Genomic DNA, 11,198 nt, shown 5'->3' with positions numbered 1-11,198 from the left:
ATGCTTAGTCACGGGGATATAGTGTAACCATAGTCATAAGATTGTTAAGAATATGAATTACGTTTAAATATTTGAACTATTTTGAATCCTTAAAACTACATATTTGATTTTGGAAATGTTTGAGTATTTGAACTATTTTGAGTTATTAAAACTGTTTTTGTATTTTTGGAACCTATTGTAAGTTATAACTTTTGATATATGGAAAATTGACTACTTTCTAAATCATTTATGATATATTTGTAACATTAAAGTATGTGATATATTTGCAACTTATTATTTTAAGATTATGAAACTTCTTTAGTTATTTTTGAAAACCTATAGTATATCATAACTCTTGAAGACTCGTATTATATCTTATTACTTTACAAATTTATTGCTTGATAGAACTTATTAGGATTTTGGTTTTTGAGTTGTCAGCTCACCCCTTTTTCCCCTCCAGTTTCAAATTGTGAAGAATAGCAAGTTTTGGGAGTTTTGATGTTATGTTGTGAGCAGGAATAGAAGCTTAGTGATTTTGGGATTGGATGGTCTTCTAATAGTTTTATATGTATTGGACAATTGGCATTATGTACATGAGGTTTGGATTTTGTTCCTATTAAATTATTGGAGATCTATTCATAAAGAAATTGTTGTGGTATTTTGAATTTATTTGATTTAATTTTTGAGGATAAATTTTAGTTGCTAAGAAGGTTTTGCACACTTGTGGGGTGCTTACTTTATAAGCGTGCGGCAGTTGTCATGAGCCTATCTTTATACTTGGGTTTAAGGCATGACAATAGTCCTCACAACAGCAATAACAATTTCACGCAGTAGTAGGAACAACTCCATAGTAAATAACTCTTTCATGATGATCTTAACAATTACACAATTATAACTTTGTTAAATTGTAGCTCTTGTTTGTAGCATGTCTTTATTTACACAATGTTAGTTGTCTTTTATTTAAACTAGTATGTAACCCGTACTTATGCATGAGAATGACGAATTGCAATGATGCTATTGATGTTAACTTACATTAGATGAGACATGTGGTACAAAAGTAAACTCTAATTGGATTCCAATTTTTACATTGAATTAACTAACTTGGCACAAAAATTTAAAAACTTAGATTAGATGAGACATGTAGCACAAAATTAGACTCTAATTGAATTCCAATTTGAACTCTAGTTGGATTTTTTCTCAGCTTTGCCTATATATATATATATATATAGATGAATATGCATTAACGAAAATTTACACACAACGATGAGATATGCCCAACTATGATATATGCATTCAAGAACGCATTATTGTTGTTACAATCATTCTTCATAATTTTATTAGAGCACATGAAGACAATGATATTGACTAAGGGCTTCTTAGACGGGACAGAAATGAAAGTGGCAAGGTTATTATAATGAAATGGCACATGTGATTTCTTATTTAGATGAACTTGAGATGAAAGTGTTTTGGAACAATATCACAATATTGATATGTGGGATTCGTCCATTGTAGAACTTCCTTTGTTACTAATATTATAATTACCAATCATATTATGGTATTTTTTTTTATCAAAATCTAAAAGCTTGTTGTTATAATTACCATTAAAATTATGGTATTTTTTTGGTTACTCTATTTGATGGCTTTTATGAAATATGTATCTTAATTATGATATAACAAATTTGATAGTAAATTATAGCTAAGAAAAAAGAAAAAGAAAAAGAGTTGTTGTTAAATATTTTTTTTTTCATGTTTTGAAGTCATTTTGCATATTCAAGCATTAAAATAGGGTTAAAATTACACTTTTTTTTTTTCTTTTCTACAATACTTTTAGCACTTTCAACTTTTTTCTACAGCACTTTTTGCAAAAAAACAATCAGCTAGCTTTTAACTTTTTTTGCTACAGTACTTTCAGCAAAAAGTTTTCAGTTTCAACAAAATAAGTGATTTTCAAACAGACCCTTAAGATAGGCCACCTAAACCTAGGGTTTGTATTATCTCTATATATTAAGAGAATTTAGAAAGTTTGATAGGGCAAAAATGTATTGACCCCTTGCAAAATTAATTAATTACCCAAGTTAATTAATTAAGTTCAATTACATGCAATAGTGTGGTAACACAAACAAATCACCAACTAAACTAAATGCAGCAAAAATTAAATTGACACAGTGAGTTATTTATGAATGGGAAAAACCTCTAAGGCAAAAACCCTACTGGATGATTTTCAGGTCACTACTCCTAATAATCAGTCACAAGCAGATATAAGTATAAGGAATCTTATCAAACCCTTCGGCTTCTCCCGAAATACCAACCTACGGTTGAACCCTTACCCCAATACCCAATTGGACTTGTATTGTAGCGGCACTCTTCCAATTCAATGTACAAATCCCAATATGTGACTAACCAATGATGCACAGATCCAAGTACGTGATTGACACCAGCAACTTGAAGAAGATGTTGACTGCAAAGTTCTTCAGTTCATCAATGATGAAGATCAAAAAGCTCCTTGGTTATAAAACCTAATGGCATAAAGACGTAGTAACTTCTTTCAGAGAGAACAAGGCAGTAGGTCACTTTCTGCATGTGTTCTCCATATATAACAACTTTTAAAATAAGCATTATATATGTCTAGAGTTCTGAGAAAAGAAACCCTACACATACATGTCAGCTAGGGCCAAAAATCAGATCTAAAAATTCTAATTTCGTAAGTCTCGACAGAAACAGCTTGTGTCAAGCTTTTGTCGAGCTTCGACTATAAACCTCGATAGAAGTCTTTCTATTGAGATTGCTGTCAAGCTTTTAGAAACATATTGTTCAAGTCAAGTATTAAAATCATAGATCTACCAAATTACAAGTAAAGTGCATTTTGTTAAAGAATTAGCCAGTTACATAAAATATGTCCCTAACAAAGTTAGTTATCACTTTCCCGAATTATCAAAATACCCCAATTTAATTAGATAGCCTTACTCTTAAAAAATAAAAAATGGGGATAAAACTGTAATTCAACCAAAAAAAAAAATCTATATTAGAAGCATTAAAAAAAAAAAAAAAAAAACTACAATTTCTTCTCAATAACTTCCCACTAAATGAATACTTTCCTAATAGCCCAATAATAGTGGTTACCAACAAACTTCTCCTAAACCCATGCTCCATTTTTTGGCTCTCAAAAATTTAATAAAAAGATATACGTGCACAGATTTTTTTTTTTTTTTTATATATTTTAATTCCAACTTCTGATTTAACACTTACCCAGTTAAATTTTTTAGTTCTAGTTAAAAGGTTTTTAGTTCCAGTTTGAATTCCAACGTCTAAAAGATTTTAGTTCTGGTTAAAGTTCTTTTTATCAAAAAAAAAATAATAAAGAAAAAGATTAACAATTATAGGTAGTTTTGAACCATTTTTCGCCCTCTCTCACGTTAGTGTCTCTCTCTCTCATTCTCAATGATAATTCCTTATCCATATCCCTTAAATTTAGGCACTTCCACTTCTCTTTATTACTTCTGAATGGTAAGTCAGTTTCCAAAATCAAACATAAATAAATGTTTCTCTTCCTCCTATTTAATCTAAAAATAAATAAAAATAAAAACCTCTCTTTTTCTCTTGTAATTTTGTTTGTTTGTTTATTGTTTTATTGCCCATATGATTTTGATTGAAGTATTGATTTTGATTTATTTGTTATGGAAATTGTAAGAAAAAAATTGAAATAATCAACATTGTATAATAACTATTTGTAGGGTTATAGGAGCAATTTCATTTGTTGTATATATGCTTTTATGGTGCCAAAAGAAATAACTAAGTTCCAAATGAGATTAAAGTCAAAGAATGAAAAAGGTTCAAGAGATGATGACATTGTTTTCTTCTCCTATTTGTTTTTTTTTTTTTTTTCCTTTATTCCTTTTAGTTCTCCTTAAAAGTTATTATTTTTTGTATATGAATGAGTTACATGTGTTAATAGATTCTCTCTCTCTCTCTCTCTCTCTCTCTCTCTCTCTCTCTCTCTTTGTTTTTTTTTTTTTTGTAATTTTGTAACAGTGAACTATATAATTTCGGGTATTTTTGTTTTTTTACTTTATTTTATTCAATTGATTTGTCTGTAATGATAGGTCCTATAATAGAAGGACATGGAAATAGGGAATATCATAAAGGATGAAATTCCTGTGAAAAACTAGGCCATAAGTCAATGCTTAGTATTTATAGAAAAATGTGTAGCTAAAAAAAAGAAAGAGCCTCATCGCACGCGCAATGAGGATAATTATTATTATTATCTTGAGACGAAGAGTTTGTAATATTCTAGTAATATGAGGATTGCCACATATTGTCTCAAATTTCATACACAGATGTTAAACATTTGTACGAACATGCTTCTATCAGAACTCTAATTGTTTGTCATATTATGATACAATCGTGAAAGCTCTCAAATTTGTGCCAAAAAAGCACAGGAGCTTGTTTAGACCCCAAATTTTAGATTACGACTAAATTGCTTTTACTCTTACTTAATCAAAGTACAGAACAAAAGTAAATGTGCACAATGAACCGATAGTGCTCTAGTGCATAAACATGAACAACAAACAATAAATGTAAAGCACAAGAGTAAGAAAGAGAGATGCAAACACAAAATAACACCGAGACGTGTTATCGAAGAGGAAACCTAAGAACTCGGCGAAAAACCTCTCCGTGACCCTTTAAGTCAAAATCGATCCACTAAAGAATAAAGTTAGAGTACACGAATAAAAAAAAGACCCTACAAGCTTAGTCTACCCAATGTACTTGAACCCACCAAGCTCCTACTACCAACGAACTTCTCAGAGTCATGTCTTCTCTAACTTTCCGGATCCCGTAATACGCCCGATTGCATCCCCCAAGCCTCACCGACTTCTTTTGGCAAATCCCCAAAGCTTCCCAAGCTCCAAAACACTCTCTACACTCTGAAAAGGTGTGGGTCATTTTTAGATACAAATCTCCTATCTAGAGTTTTTCTCTCTGAATGGCCTCACTTACTTTTATGGTAATGATGGCGTATATAGTATAGGTGAAGGGTAAGAAGATCACACTTAAAATCCTTTAGGCAGAATGTTTTGCGGGTACCTCTGGGGTTGCCTTTCTCATAAGACAGTCGTGAAATTGACAACCTGAAACGACTCTTCAACTTTTAGCATGTGCTTCTCATGTGCCCTTTTTAGGAAACCTTTACTCGTGAGCTTCTTGTGGGTATAGGTGAAGGGTAAGAAGATCACACTTAAAATCCTCTAGGAGAACGTTTTGTGGGTACCACGTGGGTTGGCCCTTCTCATAAGACAGTCGTGAAATTGATAACCTGAAAGACTCTTCAACTTTTAGCATGTGCTTCTCATGTGACCTTTTTGAGGAACCTTACTCGTGAGCTTCTTGTGGGTTAGTCGCAAAATTGCACTGATTCTTCATTTCATACTTGATTCTTTACCAACTTAATACTAAACCCAATACAATAAAATCTCACAAAATACAAGAAACAAAATTAATACAATTACAACACTTTTTGTCATGAAATAAAACCAACATAAAACATAGTTGTAAATCACAACTTTACAAATCACTTCAAAGGCAAACCTTGAGACCAAAAAGGAAACAAAAATAGAGAATTCATAAAGAAAGGATAGACAGAATATATAGATCTACAAGGCTTGGAAGATTCTTGGGTTAATGACTAGTCCCTTCATAATTTCGAATGAAACCTTTGGCTCTAACTCAGATTAGCAAAAGGATGCTAAAGGAAATAGCAAACCTTTTAAGTGATGTAATCTATCACTTCAACACAAATTATGATAATTCAATAAAATTTTCAACTTTTAAGCAAATATATAAAACTTTTCAATCTATCACTTCATCTTTTATTGAATTATTATGGTGTTAGTTTACTCATTTCTCAGAAATTATGATATTTATTACCAACACTTCTTAACTTAAGCAAATATATAAAGTACTTAAATCTTCTCCCCCCCCCCCCCCCACCCAAAAAAAAAACACAAATTTTATTTTTGTCTCCAAATAGTTGGCTCAATACACTTTGAAGCCTAAGACAATGGCCTTAAATGGGATCTATTTTATATTAATTAGTAAATTTTGCATTTCAGTAAAGTATTTTAATGTTTATAGCTTATTGAGATGTGCAATTATTATTTATGTTTATGTATATAGGTTTTGTTAATATCTCATTTTCAATTGATAATACGGCTAATCAAATCGATATTAAGTAAGCTTTTATCAATTTTAATCTTGAAATAATTTTTTTTGCAAAACCAACTATAACAAGTATTACCAATAAAACTTCTTGAGCAATTTATGCATTTGGGAAAAAAATCTATTCTTTTTATATAATAAAAAAATTGGTATATTACATATTTAAATATCATTACAATTATTTTCATTGTTAACATTTGTTGTATTATTTCATTATATCCTAACTAGTTTTTTATTAAAGTGTGATTTTTTATATCACTAGTAACAAACTTATCCTATATAATATTTGTAGGGTTAGGATTTGTGGCCCAAGCCCAAAACAATAAATTTGTAGAGTATGGGTGAAAGAGCTAGGTTAGGTATTGGATTGACAACAATGAATCACAACTTTCAAACACAAGCCAACATGAATTTACACGTAAAACCTGAAAATCCGAAGAGCTATACTATTGTTTATCTGATGAACAAAGGTCTTAGAGTTACAGTCAAGTTCTCTCTTTCTTTTTTTGTTCTTCTTAACTCCCCCCCTTTTCATTAGGAGCCTCCTTTCTTTATATAGCCACCCTTCTCCTCATCTCCATCGTCCACTTGTTCCTCATCCACGAGTTTGCTTGAGTACATGTCATGTCAAGCATCTTCTTTTAGCTCTGTGTGAGTGGTGGTAGGTTAGAATGCACTGTTCAAAGGTCTTCTCCACATAAATGCGGCCAAAAAAGTTGCTATAGAGTATTAAATACGGTGGTAGTAGCTTTCTCCTTAGATATTTCTCCATCCTTATCGTTTTTCAGCATACTCAGAGCTTATCTTGATTAAGTGGAGTCCTCAGAAGGTCATTTTGGCCTTTCACACACTCAATTGATTTATAATATTTGCATCAGAGGATTACAACCTCTTCGGACAGGTGATATCCTCTTCAGATTGTAATAATTCTTCCTTATGAGTCCTACTTCCAGATGGGCCCTGCCTTTTCCATCTCCTTCTTCTCGGTTGCAAAATAGCTCTCCTATGGGCTTTCGGCCCATTATGTTGGGCTGGGCTCTTTTCCCCTCACAATAGCCCTCAAAATTTTAATTTTTCCCTCGTATCCGAGGAGAAAAGGTAAGATTTTGATCTGCCACGCAAGGAAAAAGAGATAAAAATAAGGAAAAATAAAGAAATTTAGAAGGGGGAAGTCATAAATACCCCGTTACACGCGCACGAGCATAGAGACGCGCGCTTTATTATTGCCGCTGTCAGATCCCCATATTTCTAAAGCGCTGTATTAATTACTCCACCGGCTTTTTGTCCTTTGCATCCAACGGTGGGGTTGTTGATCAAAACGGCCAGGGTTCTTCTTTCGGGATTTGGACGGAATGAATGACACCGCTTCATCTGTCTCCGTATATAAACCTCTGAAGGAGGTTATTTTTCTTTACTTTACACATTCTCAGAGTACCCAAAGCATTCTTAGAGCACCTAGAGAGTCCTTTCCTTCGAAAGCCCTTCACGCCTCTTGGAATTTCTGCGTTCTTTGCCTCCAGGATCTACAAAGAGTTCATTTCGAGTTTAGAGATTTTACTCCAATCCTGTTTGTGTAAGTTTTGGCGTCTTCTAATCTTTATTTCTTTCGGCTAACCTTTTCTCCCTCAAAACCTTCTTCTATTCATTGCTTCAGTCATTTTCTTAGAAATGGGCAAATTCCAATATCTCCTCGATAGTCCGGCGTTGATAGAGGAATTCAAGCGAAATTATGGTATCCTGCGGGGTAAATCTGAGGTATTGCCCTCCAGAGAGGATTAACAGCCCAAAGAGAAGGAGAGGTCGTAATTCCAATGATAGCCTTCATTGAAGGGGGAATGACCCTCTCATGGGCTCTACCACCTAAACTATCTTCGCAACCACAACAGGGTTCCCTACCATTTTACTCGGCCACCTAAAGAATGACTCGTTCTTGATCTTTTCCAGGACTTGATGAACGGGCTCTTTGAACACTGTATTGACTGCTTGAGCATTTGTTGAGCCTGACTGCCCGGCGAAATCTCTCCTCGGCTTACTGTTGTTATAACGATCCGACCTGAAGTCCTTCCTGTCCTGGGGGGTAACTTTATCCTTTCCCTTCCCTTGCTGCTGATCTTCTTCAACCCTTTTGTATTTCTCAATACGGTCCATAAGCTGACGCATGTTAATGACAGGCTTACCGGACAAGGACGTTCTTAAACCATGATCAGTGGGGAGACCCAGCTTAAACGTCTCTAAGGCCATTGCATCTAAATTTCCCTCCATATCATTAAACATCTCCTAATATCTATCCGAATACGCCTTAAGTGACTCGCCCTAACGCATGCTTAAGGATAGCAGAGAAGACAAGGGCCTGGCCACCCTTCGACATGTGACGAAACGTGAACTAAAAGCTTGAGTGAGCTCTTGATAAGAATCGATGGAGTCTACTTTCAGGTTATCAAACCACCTCATGGCCACGGGTCCAAGACTAGAAGGGAATACCTTGCACATCAGAGCTTCATCTCTAGAGTAGACAGCCATCCTTTGGTTAAAATGGCTCACATGTTCCACAGGGTTAGTTTTACCATTGTAAATAGTAAAGGTTGGCTGATTAAAATGCCGAGGAAGCTTCGCTCCTTCAATCCTACATGTAAAAGATGACCTGGAGATTTGATTCAAAGCCTTGCACATGGCATCATTGCCCACCCCTCCAGGTGGTGGCCCTTTAGGTTGCTTCTTACAAGGGTGCTCATCCTCATATGAAAAAGATTCGCTGATTGGAGTTCGAGACCTCTGCTCATAGGTGATGTCTTGTCCGTCATCCGAGTCGTCATCAGAGTGTGAGGCAGCACATTTTCTTTTCGCATGACGCAACTCCCTTCTTAACCTTTCAATCTCTATTTGCATGCTGTTTTTCTCTGCATGAGAAACATGACTTCCGCCACGAGGTTGAGTTCGTTCAGTGTGTGTAGTATGCACACTGCCTTCATGGTCTTGCCTCCGCTTCAAATTGAGAAAATGATCAATATGTTGGGACGCCCCAGACTATGCTGGTTGTTGCCCTGGTTCAGCCATGATCAACTGCTGCTACTTCCCCTTACACTCAAGCTCTTCCCATAGACGGCGCCAATTGTAGGGTTAGGATTTGTGGCCCAAGCCCAAAACAATAAATTTGTAGAGTATGGGTGAAAGAGCTAGGTTAGGTATTGGATTGACAACAATGAATTACAACTTTCAAATACAAGCCAACATGAATTTACATGTAAAACCTGAAAATCCGAAGAGCTATACTATTGTTTATCTGATGAACAAAGGTCTTAGGGTTACAGTCAAGTTCTCTCTTTCTTTTTTTGTTCTTCTTCCCTCCCCCCCCTTTTCGTTAGGAGCCTTCTTCCTTTATATAACCACCCTTCTCCTCATCTCTATCATCCACTTGTTCCTCATCCACAAGTTTGCTTGAGTACATGTCACGTCAAGCATCTTCTTTTAGCTCTGTGTGAGTGGCGGTAGGTTAGAATGCACTGTTCAGGGGTCTTCTCCACATAAATGCGGCTAGAAAAGTTGCTGTAGAGTATTAAATACGGTGGTAGCAGCTTTTCCCTTAGATATTTCTCCATCCTTATTATTTCCCAGCATACTCAGAGCTTATCTTGATCAGGTGGAGTCCTCGGAAGGTCATTTTGGCCTTTTACATACTTAATTGATTTATAATATTTGCATCAGAGGATTACAACCTCTTCGGACAGGCGATATCCTCTTCGGATTGTAATAATTCTTCCTTCTGAGGGTCACACTTCTAGATGGGCCCTGCCTTTTCCATCCCCTTCTTCTCGGTCGCAAAATAGCTCTCCTATGGGCTTTCGGCCCATTATGTTGGGCTGGGCCCTTTTCCCCCTACAATATTCAACTAGTAATTATATTATTCTTATTAAAAAAAAATCCAAGTTGATATTTTCTAATAGACATTCAAAATTTAAAATAAATAATAATAATTAAAATAAAAACTAATTTTATTTAAAAAGTTAGAAAATAAATTAATTGCTATCTACAGTATAGAATTATAGCATAGAACAATGGAATCCAATTTATCAAATGCACTATTGCAACTTCACTTTACAATAAAATCACCCAATACCCTAAATATACCTAAAAAAATATGGATTCAACACAAAACTAAATAAAATAATTCCAACCAAACCAAGATTATTTACATAGAGAAAAATTATCAAAAATATATGCTAAATTATATTTATCTTAAAAACACACTATATAAATAAAATCAAGGGTTTCCTAGAAAAAATATTGACCTTTTACACTAATACAGGACTAACATTAATAATTGTAAGTGAGTAGGGGAAAAAATAGAAAATAAGTCATATTATCAAAGATAAAGGATAAAAAGGTAAAATAAAATAAAGCTAGAATTCCCTTTCAAAACTCATAAAAATTTATAATATAAACATTTAGTTTAAGTTATATATATATATATATATGTAGGGTCACAATTTGTAGCCCACGCCATAAGGATACGAGATATAGGCTCAATGAGCCCAGTATAATAAATTTGTAGAGAGTGGGTGAAAGATCTTGGCTTTTGGTTGATTAGACAATGGCTAGTAAGGATTTCAAAGATGAACAAGCATTAAACATACGTGAAACTCGATGAGCTGGTTGTCCAAGGAGGTGGATCATAAAAATAAACCAATAGAACTAAATGCTAATACAGATTTGAATACTACAGTTGTTCTTTTCTCATTTTTTTTGATCCACCTCTCATGGGAGGTCTTTTACATTATATACTTCCTTTCAGACCATCCTGGTCGTACACTTGTTAATCATCTAAGCCTTCACTTGAGTGCATGTCCCATCAGACATCTTCTTTGGCTCTGTGATTGGTGGTAGCTGAGACTGCACTGTTTAGGGGTTCTTTCCACATAAATGCAGCTAGAAAAGTTGCTGCAGTGCATTTAATGGGTTGATAGCAGCTTTTCTTTTAGATATTTCTGAGCTCCTATCGCCTTTGTACA

The sequence above is a fragment of the Quercus suber genome, unplaced genomic scaffold (genome assembly GCF_002906115.3).
Source record: "Quercus suber isolate HL8 unplaced genomic scaffold, Cork oak 2.0 scaffold_938, whole genome shotgun sequence".
In the NCBI taxonomy this organism is placed as follows: domain Eukaryota; kingdom Viridiplantae; phylum Streptophyta; class Magnoliopsida; order Fagales; family Fagaceae; genus Quercus; species Quercus suber.
Note: the sequence above shows the minus strand (reverse complement) of the source record.